General features: G+C 38.0%; 1 protein-coding gene across 13 annotated transcripts in view; it reads left to right on the top strand.

Moving 5' to 3' along the window:
- FBXO34 (F-box protein 34) overlaps positions 1-19,552 on the top strand; it is an 87,550-nt gene that overhangs the window by 32,982 nt on the left and 35,016 nt on the right. For 9 of the 13 annotated variants that reach the window (XR_008508134.2, XM_054513719.1, XM_054513722.1 and 6 more), the window contains exon 2: positions 11,966-12,082. The exons of 3 other annotated variants lie outside the window; for them this stretch is intronic. The gene's annotated coding sequence lies outside the window, so the exon portion shown is untranslated. Of the gene's footprint in view, positions 1-11,965; positions 12,083-13,474; positions 13,638-19,552 lie in introns of all 13 variants that reach the window. One more of the 13 variants, XM_054513720.1, reaches the window with a different exon arrangement.

A 19,552-nucleotide genomic window follows, 5' to 3' on the forward strand; every position in this document is an offset into this window, starting at 1 on the left:
CAGGCTTCCCTGCGGAGCAGGGAGCCCGATGCGGGGCTCTATCCCAGGACCCTGGGACCATGACCTGAGCCGAAGGCAGACGCTTAACGACTTGAGCCACCCAGGCGCGCCTCACCTGGGAACTTGTTAGACATGAAAATCCTCAGTCCCTACCCAGACCTACTGAATCGGAAACTCTGGGGATGGCTTCTAGCCATTTGTACTTTAACAAGCCTTCCATGTGATTGTGATGCTTGCTCATATTTGAAAACCAATGTTTTAAGACCTTTTCTCTGTCTATGCTTTCTTTCTAGGCATTTAGTATATTATCATGGCTTAAGTTACCATGCTTTGTGCCCAGACTTCCAAATTTACCTCCTTGGTCTAAGGATCCAAGACCAAGACCTCCAGGTCCACAGATCCATTTTGACTTGGCTGTCTCACAGTTCCTCCAGCTCAGCTTGTTGAAAACTGAACTCAGAATTTTTCTCCCAACCATCTTTTCCCGGGCTCAGTAATAGGCACTGTTATCAATCCACTTGTTCATGCTAGAGACTTAAGCTCGATTCATGTGAGTTCTTACACAAATACTACCAAGTTCTAAGCACATTCCACTATACTGGTTTAGGAGACACCCACACACAAACAAACGAAATGGTGATAATGAGTAAGTGCCCCCCAAGTTAAGTGTAAGATAGTCTTTTAGGAAGTGTCAATTCTCAGAGCTGCTAGTAAGTGATCAATCAGCCTGCCTTGCTGAGTGTGATTCCGGAGTTTAAAGGTTGCTATTATAAAACATGGTCTCTAAACTGAAGTGTTCATCTTGTGCTCAACCAAATAAGCTTGTGTATAAAAGTATAACGTATCTGGTTACTGTTACAGGATTGACTATACTGTTACAAGATTAAAAGTTATGTCTGTTGTAATCCATAGACAGTTTCCAGGAAAAGATGGGTTGTGAAGTGTTAGTGTGTAGAACTCTGGGGCCTGAATGTTTTGGTTCAAGTCATGATAGCACCACTTGCTGTGACTTTGGGCAAGTTAACTTTCCTACACAGTGCCTCCATTTCCTTATCTGTAAAATGGGGATAATAACCATCCATACCTCAGAGTTATTAGGATTAAATATATTTGAGACTTTGGAGTAAGCAGTGCCAGGCACATAGGTAAAGGTTCAATAAATGTAAGCTGTGTTATTACTGTCTCTTCCACTTCATCACTCTACTCCAGCCATTCTTGAATTCTCTTAGCTATTCAGACATACCATGTATTTGGATGCTTTAAAATGCTTATGCAGGGGTGCCTGGGTGGCTCATTTGGTTGTGTCTGCCTTCAGCTCAGGTTGTGATCCCAGAGTCCTGGGATTGAGCCCTGTGTCGGGCTGCCTGCTCAGCGAAGAGCCTGCTTCTCCCTCTTCTTCTGGCCCCCACCCCATCCCCCACTGCTCTTGCTTGTGCCTTTTCTCTGTCTCAAATAAATAAAATCTTTTAAAAAATTATTTGTTTATTTGTCAGAGAGAGAGAGAGAGCAATAGAGAGAGCGAACAAGCGGGGGGGGGGGGGGTGGAGTAGCAGGCAGAGGGAGAAGCAGGCTCCGCACTAAGCAAGGAGCTTGATAAAGGACTCGATCCCAGGACCCTGGGATCATGACCTGAGCTGAAGGCTGACACTTAACTGACTGAGCCACCCAGGCGTCCCATCAAATAAATAAATAAAATCTTTAAAATTCTTACACTTTCAGGTCTTCATTTAATTTTCCTCTGATTCCTCAGATTAGGGATCCTTTTATAAGTTTCCTTAGTACCCTGTACTTCTTGGGACACCTGGTTGGCACAGTTTGTTAATCTTCTGATTCTTGGTTTTGGTTCAGGTACTGATCTCAGGGTCATGATATTGAGCCCTGCATCAGGCTCTGTGCTCTTCGTGGATTCTGCTTGAGATTCTCTCTCTCTCTCTCTCTCCCACTCACTGTTCCCTCCTGCCCCATGCGCATTCTCTCTCTCAAATAAATTAAATCTTAAAAAAAAAAAAAAGCCGCTGTACTTCAATTTTTTGTAACAGCTTTATTGAAATATAATTCACATGCCACACAATTAATCCATTTACAGTGTATAGTTCAGTGCTGTTCAGAGTTGTGTAACTATTACCAAAATCAATTTTAGAGCATTTGATTCAAGTCATAAGAGTACACTTGCTATTATGAAATTAGCAGAAAGAATCCCTGTACTTACTCATCAATAGTCACTTCACATACTTTTCACTCCTTCCAGCCCCTGCCAACTACTAAATCTACTTTCTTTCTCTCTAGTTTTGCTTTTTTGGACATTTAATATAAATAGAATCATATGTGGTCTTTTGTGTTTGGTTTCTTTCACTTAGCTAATGTTTTCAAGGTTCATCCATGTTTTAGTACGTACCAGTACACCATTTCTTTCTATAGCTGAATAATATTCCATTATATGGATATAAAGTTTGTTTATTCATTCATCAATAGATGGGCATTTAGGTTGTTTCCACTTTTTGGTTGTTAGGAATAATGCTGTTGTGAACATCATGTACATGTTTTTATGTGGATGTATGTTTTCATTTCTTTTGAGTATATACGTATCTAGGAGTGGAATTGCTGTATCATGTGGTACCTAGTCTATGTTTAACCTTTTTGAAGAACTGCCAAATTGTCTTTCAGAGTTGCTGCATGGTTTACATTTCTAACACCAGTGTATGAAAATTCCAGTTTATTCATATCCTTGCCAATACTTATTATCTCTTTTAGATTCTAGCCATCCTAGAGGGTTTGAAGTGGTAATCTCATTGTGGTTCTGATTTGCATTTTCCAGATAGCTAATGATGTTGGGCATCTTTTTTTTTTTGATTAATTAGTTTGAGAGAGAGCAAGCGAGAGAGCACAAGCAGGGGGAGCAGCAGAGAGTGAGGGAGAAGCAGATTCCGCTCTGAACAGGGAGCCCGATGTGGGGCTCCATCTCAGGACCTGGAGATCATGACTCGAGCCACTTAACTGACTGAGCCAGCCAGGTGCCCCTGTTGGGCATCTTTTCATGTGTTTATTAGTTATTAGTATATCTTTGGAGAAATTCATATCCTTTCCTCATTTTTTAATTGGGTTGTTTTTTTTATTACTGAGTTACAAGAATTCATTATATATTTTAGACACAAATCCCTATCAGATACATGATTTGCAAGTATTTTCTCCCCTTGTGGGAGGTTGTGTTTTTTACTTTCTTGATAGTTAAAATTCAGAGTTTTTCATTTTGTCTATTTTTTCTTCAGTTGCTTGTACTTTGGGTGTCATATCTAAGACACCATTCCCTAATGCAAGATTTATTGCCCAGTTTCTTCTAAGAGTTTTATAGTTTTAGCTCTTAGATGTTATGTAACTATTTTTCTGTTCTCTGTTAGAATGTCAGCACCATAAGAGGGCTGGGGTGGTGTTTGTCTTATTTATTTGTTTTTTGGGTCTCATTTAAGGTTTGGGAAATACTAAGTGTTCAATGATGATTGTTAATGATTTTGGAAAGACAGGTTTTAAGGAGCTATTACCAAAATGCATTAAAACACCTAACTTGAAACACTGTTTAGTTTTTAGTTTTTCTTTTAAAGCTGGGAACTGAACTATTTTGTTAATGTTGCCAGGAGTTAAATTAATACTTCAGATTAGGTTTAGGAGACTTTAAATAAATGTGTTTATTATGATTGCCTTCCCTAGTTCTCAGAATTTGCTTGTTTTGCATTACAAAACGGCTTTGTAGCTGAGTATTTAATGCATTTGCCTTTAGACTTGGAGAATTTTGTTTACTCTGTTTGAAAACATCATTATTGATTCTTAAAGAATAAACCAATGAACAAGTCCCATGTTTCTAAACTTCTGTGTTTCCTTTTGATAAGCAAAAATTTTACTCCACTTTCTGGGAATCTGATACCACCCTCAGAAGTTGTTGAAAGAACCCTTTTTTTTTTTTGTTATTTCCACAGCAAAGAGGGTTTTGTGAGGTTTTCCTACCAAGTGATGTTTCCCCTCCCTGTATAATAACTAGATTTGGAGTTAAGGTGGCATCTGAAATGAGGGCTTTGACATACATTAAATTCAACTACTGTGACTTCCTGAATAACATAGACTTTGTCACTGTAAAATTGCATACTTAATCTTTTGAGAAGAATTGGCATTTTGATAATGAGTGATTTTGTACCTAACTAGGAGTCAGTTTTTTGTTTTTTAGTGGATTGATGCTATAATTTCAATATGAGAAGTACCATAAAGTAGTGCAATAAACAAATGTAGGTACCTTGCTAGATTTCAGATAGAATCCTGGAGGAAAATTTTTAGGATTAAGCTAAATCATGGGAGGGAAATACCACCTCATTTAACACTTTTTAAAAATGTGGGTTTAAGAAGGCCTCAGTAACAGGTATTTATAAAGAATGTGTATGTGTCTGTATATATTAAAAAACTTAGAATTTTACATCAGAAAAATAAGTCAAGCAATCTGATAAGTGTAAGGATACACAAGGGAAAGAATAATATTTGGATTTATTGATTAGTTACAGTGACTCATCTGCTAAAGTGATGAAATTGTTTAATATGAGTTAGTATATATCTCAGTGAAATTGCGTTTAAGTCTATGTTTATGCTTGTGAATTTAAGTTTTACAATAGTAACCTCATTCTGTTATTAAAAACTTAAAAAAAAATCTGCCACATTGAGTGCTGTATTTTTTATGTTGGGAATAGATTATCTTTAATGCTTGAAGCACCAGCCCCAGTCTCATTAACACCATCACTGTCATTCTTGTCCATGAAAATATCTTTCAGAATGTATAAGTTTGGGTACTGATTAGACATAATCCTATATCATTTGGTGGTGGCGGGGAGCTAGTGTGGAAACTTCCAATGAATTTTCTATATTTCAGTCTCACCATTCTCACCCACCACTTTATTTTATTGTGAAGTTGAATAATTTTGTTTTTGAATGATTCTGTCTTTGATCCATAGCAGTTAATTGCAAAACAAAAGCAACACACAAAATACGCCAAACTGTGGCTTCTATAAATGTCAAGGGAATAGCAGAGTTCCTGTACTTCAAAGTAGTGAGGGTGGGTGAGGTGTGGGGGTTTGATTGAAGTGAATGATTTATTAGTCTTCTATGTTCTATTCAGTTAAGCTCTTTTTCTTTTGACCTTTAAGTAGGTTCCAAATACTTAGATTGAATTTTCTCATTTATATTTTATTGTTTTAAAAATAATTTATGATACAATTTAGAAAAGGTTTACAGCACTGCACATGTTTTTATTTTTTTATTTTTTGAAGATTTTATTTATTTATTTGACAGAGGGAGAGAGAGCGTGAGCAGGAACACAAGCAGGGGGAGCGGGAGAGGGAGAAGCAGGCTTCCTGCCAAGCAGGGAGCCAGATGTGGGGCTCGATCCCAGGACCCTGGGATCATGACCTGAACCGAAGGCAGACGCTTAACGACTGAGCCACCAGGCGCCCCCATGGTTTTCTTTATTATGTATGACCATATCCCATCCCCTGAAAAGGGGGGTATTACAACAGTACTTTGTTTAGAGATGAAGAGGAAAATAGAAGCCAATTTACAAAAATTTGATTTGGGTAGTTTTTTTGGGAATGTCATTTTGAGACATGAGATATACCTCTCTTTTGTTTTTTTGAGTACTTTCTTCCCTCATTCTCACCTAATTTGCCAGGTATGTTTAAAAGTATGGCCTCAGAAATTAAGGAGTGCACTTGTTGTAATGAGCACAGGGTGATGTATGGAACTGTTGAATTACTATATGGTACACCTGAAACTAATATAACACTATTATGTTAACTGGGATTAAAATAAAAACTTAAAAAATATAAAATAAAAAAAATGTGGCCTCAGTCTTAAATAATGATAAACCATTTTGTTTACAGTCACTGTAAATTGCAAATAATTTAGATGGCCAACCCATTTTTATTGTAATCATCTTGTTTGGAGCTCTGTTGAGACTAGTTTGTTTTTCAAAATACATTTTTAAGATTTGTTAAAAATATGGGATTTATGTACTTTTTGTTCTTTGTGGCAAAAATGATCACGAATGGTTCCTAGCACACTAAGGCAGTAGATGCTGTATCTACTGAGGAAGTGCCCAAGAAGAGCTTAAATCCTTGGGATTCTTTTAAGAATAGCTGGTCTGAGAAGACACTCCCTTCTCAGCTCCCCTTTCATTTTAGTTTAAGCAATAGATTTCTTTCACATTAGCAATTAATTGACCTAAAATATAAGTTGTAATTAATGCATTAGAATTGCATCTGGGAAAAAAGTTTCAAAAATAGAACTTTTAAAAACAAGCTATTTTCATTGAATCAGCTCAATAGTGGAATTTCCCGCAAGACCTGAATTTTATCCCCTATTTTTCCTCCACCTTAGTAAAAGGTATAAGGCCATGTTGATGTGATTATAAAGTCGTATCATTTTAAATGTCTTTTTTAAAAAAAAATTTTTTTTTTAAGGTTTTATTTATTTGTCAGAGAGAGTGGTAAAGAGAGAGAGCACACACAAGCAGGGGGAGCGGCAGGCAGAGGGAGAAGCAGGCTCCCCACTGAGCAAGGAACCTCATGCAGTACTCAATCCTAGGATCCTGGGATCATGACCTGAGCTGAAGATAGATGTTTCACCAACTGAGCCACCCAGGCGTCCCTTAAATGTCTTTTTCATACCTTTTCTGATTTTTGCCTTGAAGTCAGTTAATAAAGCATTAATGTAATGTAGATTGAATAAAATATTGACAAACCACAATGACAGATAAAATGCACATTTTAAGCCTGTATAAGAATAGTAGAATACGCCTACAAACTAAGCTTTATTTTGCTACTTATTGCCTGCAGTGAATTTCCACTTCTTTTTTTTTTTTTAGATTTTATTTATTTATTTGACAGAGAGAGAGACAGAGAGAGAGGGAACACAAGCAGGGGGAGTGGGAGAGGGAGAAGCAGGCTTCCCGCCGAGCAGGGAGCCAGATGTGGGGCTCGATCCCAGGACCCTGGGATCATGACCTGAGCCGAAGACAGATGCTTAACGACTGAGCCACCCAGGCGCCCCTCCACTTCTCTTAAAAGTTTGTGAAACACATGGTTTTTTGTACAGTTGCAGTGCTTATATTTTAAAGGTTTCTACTTAGTTGTTTCTATACAATATCCTTTTGAAAATTATATGATGTCATATCTAGTATCCAGCGCATATATTTTAAGTTTATAGATTATGCAAGGAAATAATCATTTTTGTGCTTAAAAACAATCCATATTTAGGGGCACTTGGGTGGCTCAGCCAGTTGGGCATCTGCCTTTAGCTTAGATCATGATCCTCGGGTCCTGGGATGGAGCCCCATGTTGGGCTCCTTGCTTAGTGGGGAGTCTGCTTCTCCCTCTCCCTTGGCACTGCCCACCCCCCACCCCCGCTTGTGTGCTCTCTCCCCTCTATCCCAAATCTCAAATAAATAAATAAAATCTTCTTAAAAAAACCCAGTCCATATTTAGGTCTTACTAAATGGAACCTTCCTCCATTAGTACTTTACAAATAATAAAATTTTTTATTGTGTAAAGGAGGAAGAGAATTTAGCATCTGCATTAGGATCATTTTTTCCTATATCCTATTAGCTAATTCCAAGGTTGTTTAATATGGTATCCACCCATTTCATTTGGCTGCAACTTTTGCTCTTATGAAAGTAAGACTGATTGTTCTGAATTGCTATGTATATGTGCTTTGGCACAGCATGAAGGTACCCTTAATAACATTGCCATTGTCTTTAAAACAGCTTGCAGTTATGACTACAAATAAAAGGGTGGAACAGGAGGGCATGGCAGATAATGGTTCTTTTTTCCACCCCGAGTGTTTAACAAATCTGCTGTGTACTATGAGCCTTTTGTGTGCCCTTGGACTACCTACTGTATTTTCTGTATATTGTTCCTAGTCAACTAAAATGTTTGCATATTTGTCACTATAATTTTGACATGTCTGCAGTCGACCACTTTGATTTCTTTTTGTGGAGGCAAGCAAAACAAAACGTGTGGAAAGAAGTTGAGTGGCCTTGCCTCTCTTGGCATTTATTTTTTCACTTGCGTGTTTAAATACTTACATGTCTAAATTATTTTGGGTGACTCTTATCCTCCAAACATTGGTTTACTGTAGTCTGTTTAGAAATTTGGGAATGGTCTTTAGTTTTAATCCTTTTCCTTTTTCAATGCACAGTAATAATACTATCTGTACTGTGTATTTTTAAACAACGATTTTCTATGGAAAAAATTGCTGGCTATTTGAATAGCTCTGTTTTAGATTGCTTAGGGATTCTGTACTGACCATTAAGGAAAGATATTATTGCTGCTATACTTTATCCTATGTTAAATAACTGTATGAAGTGATGAAAGAGGCGAAAACAAATACCCATAATTCAGAAGTCAGAAAAGCTTGCTTACTGCTTTACAGAATCTTCTATTCCTCCTTGGCCCCTTTAAGAGAAGAAGACTGATACTTAATGACGTTCATGGCAATCACATATGGTTGTTAGCATTTATTCCTATTTTGCTGATTCAGAAATGGAGGATCAGAGAAAATAAGTATTTTACCTAGAATTACAGGCATATAGCTTCTAGTAGTGCGACTCCAAAGCCAAAATTTTTTGTTCTAAGCATATCATTTTCTATTTGAAGTGGCTTATTTTTAGGATCAGTTTTATCCTTTGGGAGATCCACTTAGTAGCATAAAATATTTAATGTATTAAATAAATCAGAATTCAGTGATGCTTAAGGTATACTAGGAAACAAGAATAACTTGTCTTTGATTTCTTATGGAATTCATTAGTAATAGCCTTACCTTTAAAGGTACTGCTATAGTACTTTAACATGGATTTTTACATTTGATTTTCACATTAAGGTTCTTCCATATTTGGATTATTATCTTCATTTTATAGATGCTGAAACTGAGATGCAAGCTTGAGGTAAGTGCTAAGTATTGCTAGATGTGAAGTTCAGGTTTTCAGAAGAAAACAGTGATTTACTATAAACAGAACCCAGTGATTCTGAATCAAGATACTTTAGGCAGTAGTACCATCAATTCCTCCTTAGTTCCCTATCTTTAAAAATGAAGAGGTTGAACCAGGTGATCTCTAAATGGGGTTACTTCTTGCCTCTTTAAATGCTCCAAAACGATTACATTTTAAAAGTATCAGGGTCCATGAACTTGAATGAGAAAAATGTTAGATACTTGTTTTTACTAATCTCTAACTGAAATTTACCATTTCCTTTAAACCACAGCAAATTAGCAAGCAGTCCCTGTGACTTTGTGAAATCACAGATACTTTTATCATATTGCAGTTGTTGCAGATATCTTGAAAATATTTATGTTGGTCATAATTTGGAAATTATCGTAGTTAATAGACTTGTCATTAGAGCTTGTTACTTTATATATTACAAAAGTAAGAAATGTATTTTATACTGTATGAATTTTTAAATATTTTGATAACTGTATTTTAATGTAATTGGCTTTCTTAGTGTGTATATGTTTGTTTTTGCTTTAAAAAAGTTTATAGGTGGCTGGGTGGCTCAGTTGGTTAAGCATCTTGCCTTCGACTCAGGTCATGATCCCAGGGTCCTGGGATTGAGCCCCACATCAGGCTTCCTGCTCAGTGAGGAGCCTGCTTCTCTCCTGCTGCTCTCCCCTTGCTTGTGCTCTCTCACTCTCGCTCTCTCTTAAATAAATAAAAAAAAAAAAGTTTATAGTTTTCACATACTGCCAAGGGAATTTATGGCACAAAAAAGTTTTAGTGCCCTTGAACTGCATGTTCTCCTCAGTGACTGCGGGAGTGATGTGGTTGATGTGAAAGAACTTTTGGATTCTGCTTTATGGGGGAACTATGCATAGAGGGGGGAGTCATCTCTGTATCACTCAGGTTTCCAGAATGATGGATTATGATTATGTGATTTCTCAGTAACACAAGGAAGCTAGATAGAACCAAAGTGGCGGTGATAGAAATAAACTTATGATCATCTCTATTTTGGATATTCATTTTGCAAGAATTAAGTTTCTAAGTAGTTGTTCCATTTGAGGAATATAGGAAAAGACCTCTTATTTGAGGTTATCTGCTGTTGATATTCCAAGCCAGGAGGACTAGCTTGCCAAGAACAAAAGTTACCCATACAACACATGTACTGCACAAAATATTTCTGAGACAGAAGATGACTTGGAAGGCTGTATTACTTTAAAAACATTAGGATTAGGACATTTGCTGTTGAGTTTTTGTGTGTGAGAGTGTGTGTGTATTTTGTTTGCCTTGTTTATTTTGCTTGTTTGGCTCTTAGTAATGTATGTATTAATTAGTTATGAGGAAGGAAATGGTAACAAATTCTTCATATTAGTAAAAATTAGGAATATGCACAAAACTCAGTAGTTTAATTGGAACACAAAGCCTGCTGGAGTTCTGTCCTGTGGTGAGTTTGTTATTCCATTTGAAATGCATTTATCTTTTGATTGGGTAGGGTGGGATTTGCATTCTCAAAGTCACAATGAGTTTCCAGATCCTTATCAGTCAGTATTAGGAGGGACTGTTTTTAATAGTGATAATGAAGCAGCTATTCCCCGGAGGAGACTTAGTCACTGGCAAAATTGTCAAGAGCCTGAAATAGTTTGGGAAAACTCAGGATGGAAATAGCAGGCTGTTTCAAAAACAAAACAAAAAACTCAAGCTGCTTTTTTGGGGATGTGATCTGGGGTGGATGGAGGTGGCAAGAAACCAGATGAACTTCCCTAAGTCTGCAAGCTACCTAGAAGCCGGAAGAGATTAGTATTATTTACCTAAAGCACTCTAGTGTGAACAAGAAGTTTTGAATATCATAAGATTAAAGTGGTTAACAGCCACTAATCTGGAATATTCTCTGTGTACATTGGCAATACTTAATTTGACTTTGAGGAAAAAAATTCTTCTGGTAGCGGATTGTTCTGGTTGCCAGTTTGAGAAAAATTTGGTATTTTATGCCAGATATTTTACTGGTGTTCGGGGCGTGTATGTGTGAGGGGAGTCTTCATGATCCTACAGACCACATTGGCATGCCAGGGTTTACTAATTAATAATGAAGATAAGATAATCTTTGCCATGATTAGATGAAGATGAGAAATGTAGAACATGTCTTCATATATGTCTAGCCTACCTTAATTTTAAGCTCAAGAGGAATGTTTTTTAGATTAGGATTTCTTCATGGCCGCCTGCCTGCCAACATAACAAGCTGTAAAACCTTGTTTAGTTTCCTTAAATCCAGAAATGATTCTATACCAAATCCAAACAAACCAAATCACTCTTAAGGGAATAAGTGGAAACATGTGTAGCTAGCTGCCTTGGCTGGCCTACATGTGTTTGCAAATTGGCTCAGTTCTCTGTGCTAAGCAAATTCCTTCTTAAACATCCTATGATGACCATGACCATCAGCATCATCCATTGTGAAGGTGAACAGAGGATGTGACATTTATCTGAACTGTGTGTTTTGCAAACTCTGACCAAAATAACTTTTCTAGCTAGATAGACAGCTGACAGCTAGTAGCTGATCTGAGAGCTATATAAAGACAGAATAAAAGGGCGCCTGGGTGGCTCAGTTGGTTGGGCGACTGCCTTCAGCTCAGGTCATGATCCTGGAGTCCCTGGATTGAGTCCCGCATCGGGCTCCCTGCTTGGCGAGGAGCCTGCTTCTCCCTCTGACCCTCCCCCCTCTCATGTACTCTCTCTCTATCATTCTCGCTCTCTCAAATAAATAAATCTAAAAAAAAAAATAGAATAAAAACAAATGCTCTCCAGTGTGTTCAAATAACATATGGTATATTACATTTTCTGTGTACTGAAAGCTTTTAATTTAGTGTCAGGAATAGTAAAGGTATGAAAGAAATTGAATTTGTTGCCCGCTTAAAGACACATTCTAGAGTTAATTATGTTTATTTGAATTTTTCACAGAGTTAAATGGAAAGTCTCTTTATATTGTTTGGAAAGAATGTAGGCTTGCAGAGGGAAACCCAGTGTGAGATATGGAGTCATTTGGTATAAACTGCTGAGCTAACTACCTTCTGAAAGGTAAGCTACCACCTTTTCCTGAGTTGGGCCAGATTGGGTATCATATGACACAGCAATATCCCTAACTAATAGTTGGAATTACAGATGAATTTGAATATTAGGTGATGTGGGAAACAAAGGCAAAAGAAAAATTAAATTTCCGTACTACTTACAGCCCATTGATGAATTCTTGAAACAGGCAGAGTGACATTCCTCTAGGAACTCAACTGCCTTGATGTTAATACTTTGCTAAGGGCAAAAGGGAATCTTAATCTTACCCTGAGCCCCCAGGATCCTTGTTAAGTCTACTTTAACATATAAAAATTCCTCTGGAAACTTTCTTTATCTCTACGGTGCAAGATATATGTTGGCAGTCATCCCCCAAGCATATGACCCGCTGATATACATCTGAAGGGTCTCATGACTAAGGTTTTATTAGACGGCAATAAATGACCTTTTCCTAACAATAGCTAGCCCCCTCAAGGTCGTCCTAGGAACCTTGCTTCTAGAATTCCTTAGAGACTTAAGCTATCCGTGACCCCCTCCCAACTTGAAAGTATATAATCAACCTCTCCTCATGACCTCAGTGCAGCTCTTCCTGCCCACGGGTCCTGTCCCCATGCTTTAATAAAATCACCTTTTTGCATCAAAGACATCTCAAGAATTCTTTCTTGGCCATTGGTTCCAAACCCTAACATCTTTCCTACATCATTAGACAGAAGTAATAAGATGCTTAACTTTTTATTATACAAGTAATACATTTTTGTAGAAAATTTGGAAAATCTTGAACAAATGGAAGGAGAAAAATTTCTTGTTGAGAAAACTTGTAATCTGAAAGAAGAATCATGAACTAAAACATTCTGAAGATTTTCTGCTAGTTTTTCTCATGTTTTTATTTTGTGTTTTTTTAATCAAAGTTTTAAATGTGCATGAAGATGAAATAGCTCTGTAAGATGTGTTTTGAAAAGCAGCAGTTCTCCTCCACTTCATCTCCCACTTCTCCCTCTCTGGAGGCAAACATTTTAATTTCTTAGAGCTGATTCTTTTTGCATTTATCTCTGTGTTCTTGTAGGGGAGGAAAAATTTTTTTCCTACTACCCTTCTAAGTTCTCCAGCTGGGGCCTGTAAATTGAACTGACAAAAAAACAAAAATTGAACTGACCCTGTAAATTGAACTGACAAAAAAACAAGAGAAAAGCATACAAATTTATTTAATAAAAGGTTTATGTGACACAGGAGGCCTCATAAGGAAATGAAGACCTAAAAAAATGGTTAAGCCTGAGTATTTTTATACTATATTTGATGGAAGAGTGAAACGTCCTATAAAGAGTATAAACTGAGGGTATTAAACTGTAGGAAACTTAGCAAAGCCATTTCCTTTGGATTTCTCTCTCTATCCCTCCATCTTCACAGAAAAGGATGTTCCTTTCCTCCGGGTATAGGAAGGACATCTCTTTACATGAAGATCTTAGGACCTGCTAAAGGAGAGAAGGGAAGATCAGAAAGTCCTTCCTGCACCTGCTGTTTCTCAAATTTCTTCAGTTTAAAGTAGTATGCCAAGGCACCATATTTTGAGGTAGCAAGTTCTGAATACTGTCATTATTAACAGCATGTTTGTATTCTGATTTCTTGATTGGTCAGCTTCAGTCAGTATTTCTTGATTTCCCATTATGGCAAGGTTTAGTTCTTTCTTGACTTCCCCAGGTACCCTTTTTACTTTTTCTTCTCCGATCCTAGTGTAGTTGTTCATAACTTTGCTTAGATTGATAATCAGTGTTTACACAGTTAAGACTGAACATGCAGGTTGCCTGGGTGGCTCAGTTCGTTAAGTGTCTGCCTTTGGCTCGGGTCATGATCTTAGGGTCCTGGGATCGAGTCCCTCATTGGGCTCCCTGCTCAGCGGGGAGTCTGCTTCTCCCTCTCCCTCTGCCTCGCCCCCCTCCCGCAAACCCCTGGCTCATGCACACATGCCCATGCACTCTCTCAAATAAATAAAATCTTAAAAAAAAAAAAAAAGACTGAACATGCTATTTACAGTTAAGCCATGGAGTAATCTCTGAACACTTGTACTTTTCTATACAACCTTGGGTTTCCCTGAAATTTTTATTTTTCTTTGTTATTATTTACTTTCAACTTGAAACTACTCACTAATGTAGGTCGGATTGTATCTTATCCATATTTTTTTTCAGGAAGTTCTGACAGTTTAGTTTTCTTAGTTTCCCATATTCTTAAAAATGTGCTTCCATCTGGACTGGTTGCCACTATTTTTATGTACTGCTCTTATCCTGGGACTTCCCTTCACCAGCCTCTTGGGGTTACTTCTTGCCTCTTTGTATTGGATTTCTTGTTTTCTAGATCTCCTGTTTTCTTGTTTATTGGTCTATGCTTTTATTTTGGCAGAATATATTCTGATACATTAGGTTCCTGATAATTTATGTGATTGGTTCTTTGTTTCTCAGTGTTGGAAATTGCACAATAAGGTAACTTAGTGTGAGTTTGGTTCCGTCCATTGTACTGAGTACTTGATGAACCCTTTCAATCTGGGAACTATTTTGTTGGTGACTCCCCCCCTCTTTTTTTTTTGTTCATTTAATTAATCTCTACACACAGTGTAGGGCCCAAATTTATCACCCCGAGATCAAAAATCGCATGCTCTTCCAGCTGAGCCAGCCAGGCACCCCAACTTTCTCCCCTCCTTTTTCCTTTTTTTCCCCTTTTAGTTTTCTCTTGAACTCTTGTTACTCAGATATTGGACTTCCTGGATTGATCTTCCAATCTTCTTATGCTATTCTAACGAGTTTTTCATTTTGGCTATTGCATTTTTTAATTACCAAGAAGGCATGCTTTTGCTCACTTTCACTTAGTTTTTCTTTCTTTCTTTTTTTTTTTGAGCTTACTGTTCTTCATGTTTGCGATATTTTCTTTTATGTTTCTGAAAATATTCATGGTATCTTTTTCCCCAGAGTTTTCTTCTGTCTGCATAATCTCTGTAAGGACTAGCTCCGTAATTTGCAGGGCCAAGTACAGAGTGGCAGTGGGTCATTTATTGAAGAATTTCAAGACAACAGCAGCAGAGCAGTAACCCAACACAGAGCTCTTCTAAGTGCCAGGCACTCTGTGACTGCCTTGTTCACATGCCTATGAAGCTGACCCTGCCCTCCCTTCCAACTTGCTTTTTCGGTTTCATCTTTTTTATGCTAGGAAGATCTGGCTGAATGAATTTTTTAAGTTTTTGTTTGTTGTTTTTTTTTTTTTTTTAGATTTTATTTATTTGTCAGAGAGAACATGCAAGCAGGGGGAGTGTTAGGCAGAGGGAGAAGCAGGCTCCCCGCTGAGCAGGGAGCCCAATGTGGGACTCAATCCCAGGACCCAAGAATCATTACGCTTAACTGACTGAGCTACCCAGGCATCCCCTGAACGAATTTTGTTTGATAATTTTTCATTATCTTTATATTTTTCCTAGACTAATCGGTAATATTCTCCTGAGAAGTCTCTTCTAATCTCCCCTGCCTGAAAGTGAAGGCCCGACTGTCAACCTTTTGGGAAAGGGTATTGATAGAGGGGGCTGGGGTTGGTGACTGGTACTGGCACATCAGAGACAGTTCTTAAATTTTTAAGAACTTTGTAAGCCATTTGCTAAATATAACAATTACTAAAGATTAAACTTATAATGAAATATTACATTAAAAATCAAAATACTAAAAATTTGCCACCCCCTAATTATTTTATTACATTTTGTTATGGAAGTTCTTGATATTATTTACATCTAATTTATATGGTGGAAATACTATTTAATAATAGGTTACCATACATCTCTTCTGAACTCTGTGTACAGTGATATCATTTTTTAGCTTGAAGCAGCCATGTAAGAGTATTTATACCATAAAAATTTAGAAAATACTACAAATAACTACCCTTGTCCCCCCCCCCCTCCTCCCCCAAGTAGTCGTTAAACATTTATATTTACCAACACACCATGGATGGGGATCTAGTACGTATGTTAACCTAAACTGCCTCCATCTTATCTGGTGATTCCTTAGTCCCTATAACCCTTTGTTTTAACCCTTTCTAGATTATCTTCAGCTTTTTGTAAGAGTGAGGGAAGGGCATTTGTCTGCCTGTCTAAAAGACTGGATCTGGGAATTTCATTTCAGAAAGATTTTCTGTTAACCTTTCCCATTTTATCTCTGCTTATTCTTTTGGGGAAGTGTTCCCTGATGGCTTACCTTAGGATTCAGTTTTCTTGGGTCTTTGAGTCCTTTACCTTTTGGCCATTTATATTTCAGCTTTCCAAAATTTGTGGCTGTAATCTCTAGTTCTCTTTGTCCCTTTGGGTTTGTCTTAAAAAAAAAACAAGCAAAAAAACTTGGTGTTTGGGGAAGGATCAACAAATAGCTGTGTTTAGTGCACCATCTGGTATTACCCAGAAGTCTGGGATATAATTCTTGACATAAATAGGTAAATAACCTTAGCAATTTAAGCGGGTCTTGAATAGGCTTAGCCAACCTGCCCTGCTGGTTTGCAAGTCCTATAAATGCAGCAGAATTATTATTCTACTGCTTTTAGAATATTTTTCCTTTTCATAAAGAAAGAAGTAACTATAAGTAGGTATTTAATCCGATGACCTGCTGTTAGGTTTTTATATGGATGTGTGGGGATGTAAGGAAACACATAACGCAATTTCAGGTCACATAGTTTGGTTTGAGGAGAATTGGGATAATAGTACTTAATTGTCTTAGGTCTATGGCAATTCCAGTTGTACTTCAGTGGCTGGATCTGGTGACTTGGTTACCTCATCCACTCTGAAGCAGGCATTGATTGCTCCATCATCTAGTGAGTCTTCTAATCTTAAGACTTTGTCTCTACTTACAACCTCTTCTGCTCAAATTCAGTGCCCTTTCCCCTCATTAGATTTGATGTGATTGGGTGGGTTGGACTCTCCTTTTCTTTAATTTCATACCAGGCCACTTCATAGTCCATTAAGATCCTCCCTTGTCTGTTGATGGTTGCCTCTGGAGAAGGTCAGAGTAGGAAGGTCACAGGATACCAGGGTAGCAGCTCAAATAAAAACAATTGCCTGGGGCGCCTGGGTGGCTCAGTTGGTTAAGCGACTGCCTTCGGCTCAGGTCATGATCCTGGAGTCCCTGGATCGAGTCCCACATCGGGCTCCCTGCTCGGCAGGGAGTCTGCTTCTCCCTCTGACCCTCCCCCCTCTTATGTGCTCTCTCTCTCAAATAAATAAAATCTTAAAAAAAAAAAAAAAAAAAACAATTGCCTGTGATCTCTCAGAAAGAGGATGTGGGCCACTCCCATTCTGGCATTTAAGATACCCAAAAGGTTTTAGCTATGGCTAAAAAGAATAAATATCTAACAGGATACAAGTGTACAGCAATATCCAGTTGCTAAATTAAACATTTCTGGGGCACCTGGGTGGCTCAGTCGGTTAAGCATCTGCCTTTGGCTCAGGTCATGATCCCAGGGTCCTGGGATCCAGTCCTGCATTGGGCTCCCTGCTCAGCGGGGAGTCTGCTTCTCTCTCTCCCTGCCCCTCCACCCCGCTTGTGCTCACTCGCTCGCTCTCTTGCTCACTCCCTCAAATAAATAAAATCTTAAAAAAAAATAAACATTTCTGCAAAAAGGGCTTCTGGCAACCACTGTTTATTGTTCCTTTTTCTAGTCTCTCCTTTCCTCACCATCTTTTGTGTTTTAATTAGAAGGTTTTTGTTTTTGGTTTATACATCCAGGTCAGACTCTTTGTATGTGCTAACGGCTTTTTCTTGTGTTTGGTTGGATTTTTAAAAATCATTTGTAATTTCTGGTGATCTCCTGCCTGGGAAGAAATGCTTCTCTTTCTCAGGATTGGTTGGGAGGATTCGGCTAGGTTTTTTTTCCATAATGATATGTGCTCAGGACCAAAATTCTGTGGAGAGCCTGAAAAGGTTTTTTTCCGTTTTGAACTTTATTCACTTAAAAAAAACTTTCATGAGTCTCATTATTAAATAATCTGGAATCACATATTTAACAAATCACCTCAAGTGAAAACAATAGAATACTGTGAAATTGGGACTGTCTTGAGATACCTAGGTCCTATGACTATCATGCTTACTGTACTCTTTTCCTCAGAAACAGACTTGCATTTGCCTTGGTGTTGCCCACATCATGCATGTGAAATAGGAGATCTATAAATGAGGGACCTTGTCTGCATGGTTTGGGGAGAATTATGGTAGCACTGTGGTAGGTTTAAGAAAAGCTCACTCAGGCAGTTGGCTTTGTCAAGATGACCGTGATTGCCTGCTGACCAGCAGCCTCTGAAGAGCTAGCTCCTTTGCTCTGCACTAGATGGTAAAGCAGGGAGCCGTGCGGTGCTGGTATAACCAGGCGCTGCTGCCACACCCCTCAGATTTTGAAATGTCCTAAGCCAAAGAGTAGGGTGAACTTTCCACCAAATTTATCAGCAGTTTCTTTTTTCTGCCTCCTTTCACTTAGGGGACATATAAGTAAGTTTTAAGGTGAGAAAGTTTAAAAATTTTTTATATACCATCATGGTCTTTTATTAAAACTTGTTAAAACTGGCTTGCTGTTGAAATAGCAGATGGCTGTGATAAAATGGGAACACGTCTAAAAAGAAACCAATGCAGATTAAATCATAATTAAAAATATCTTTAATGATTCACTAAAATGTTTTTCTTTTGGGCTGTTAATATTGTGTCCTCTTTCTATTCATCTTTTGACAAAACCAAAGAATTTTTGAAAGGACAGAAAATGCTAACAATGGCTTTGAAATTTCTTCTTCTAGAGATTTTTAGGACTTGGACTTTCCAAAGTCAAAGAATCTTGAAAATAAGACAGTTTTACTTGTAAGAGCAAGGCTGATACTGGGTTTTTGCTTTTTTTCTTCAGTGAGTTGTCAAAATATGGGTTATACTTACCAGGAATACCTGGTCCTCTTGCAATACAAGGAATATCAGAAGGATATTTTCCACAGATGTCTTAAAATGGCAAAGGTTTTACATACATCCCTCATTCTCCCCCCACTAAAAAAAAAGAATAGGTGTTTTCCTTTATTTCCTTTGCACCATTGCCCAAAGTAGGTATATATGACCTTTTGGAGAGACAACTTGTGACACTTTTTTTTTAAGATTTTATTTATTTGACAGAGAGAGAGACACAGCAAGAGAGGGAACACAAGCAGGGGGAGCGGGAGAGGGAGAAGCAGGCTTCCGATCGAGCAGGGAGCCCAACGCGGGGCTTGTTCGCAGGACCCTGGGATCATGACCCTAGCCGAAGGCAGATGCTCAACCACTGAGCCACACAGGGCCCCAACTTGTGACATTTCTAACTGGTCCCAATGCTTAGGTCCATTGTTGAATGAAATGAATCAATACCGATTCTAAACTGGTGCCTCTCCTATCCATTCTCTATAAAGCTACTCCAGGGATCTGTCAGAAATAGTGAACCAACCATGCTACTTCTCCTTAAAAATCCTTTAGT

The sequence above is a fragment of the Mirounga angustirostris genome, unplaced genomic scaffold, assembly GCF_029215605.1.
Source record: "Mirounga angustirostris isolate CCGP_5_RB_7025 unplaced genomic scaffold, mMirAng1.0.hap1 SCAF_9, whole genome shotgun sequence".
In the NCBI taxonomy this organism is placed as follows: Eukaryota; Metazoa; Chordata; class Mammalia; order Carnivora; family Phocidae; genus Mirounga; species Mirounga angustirostris.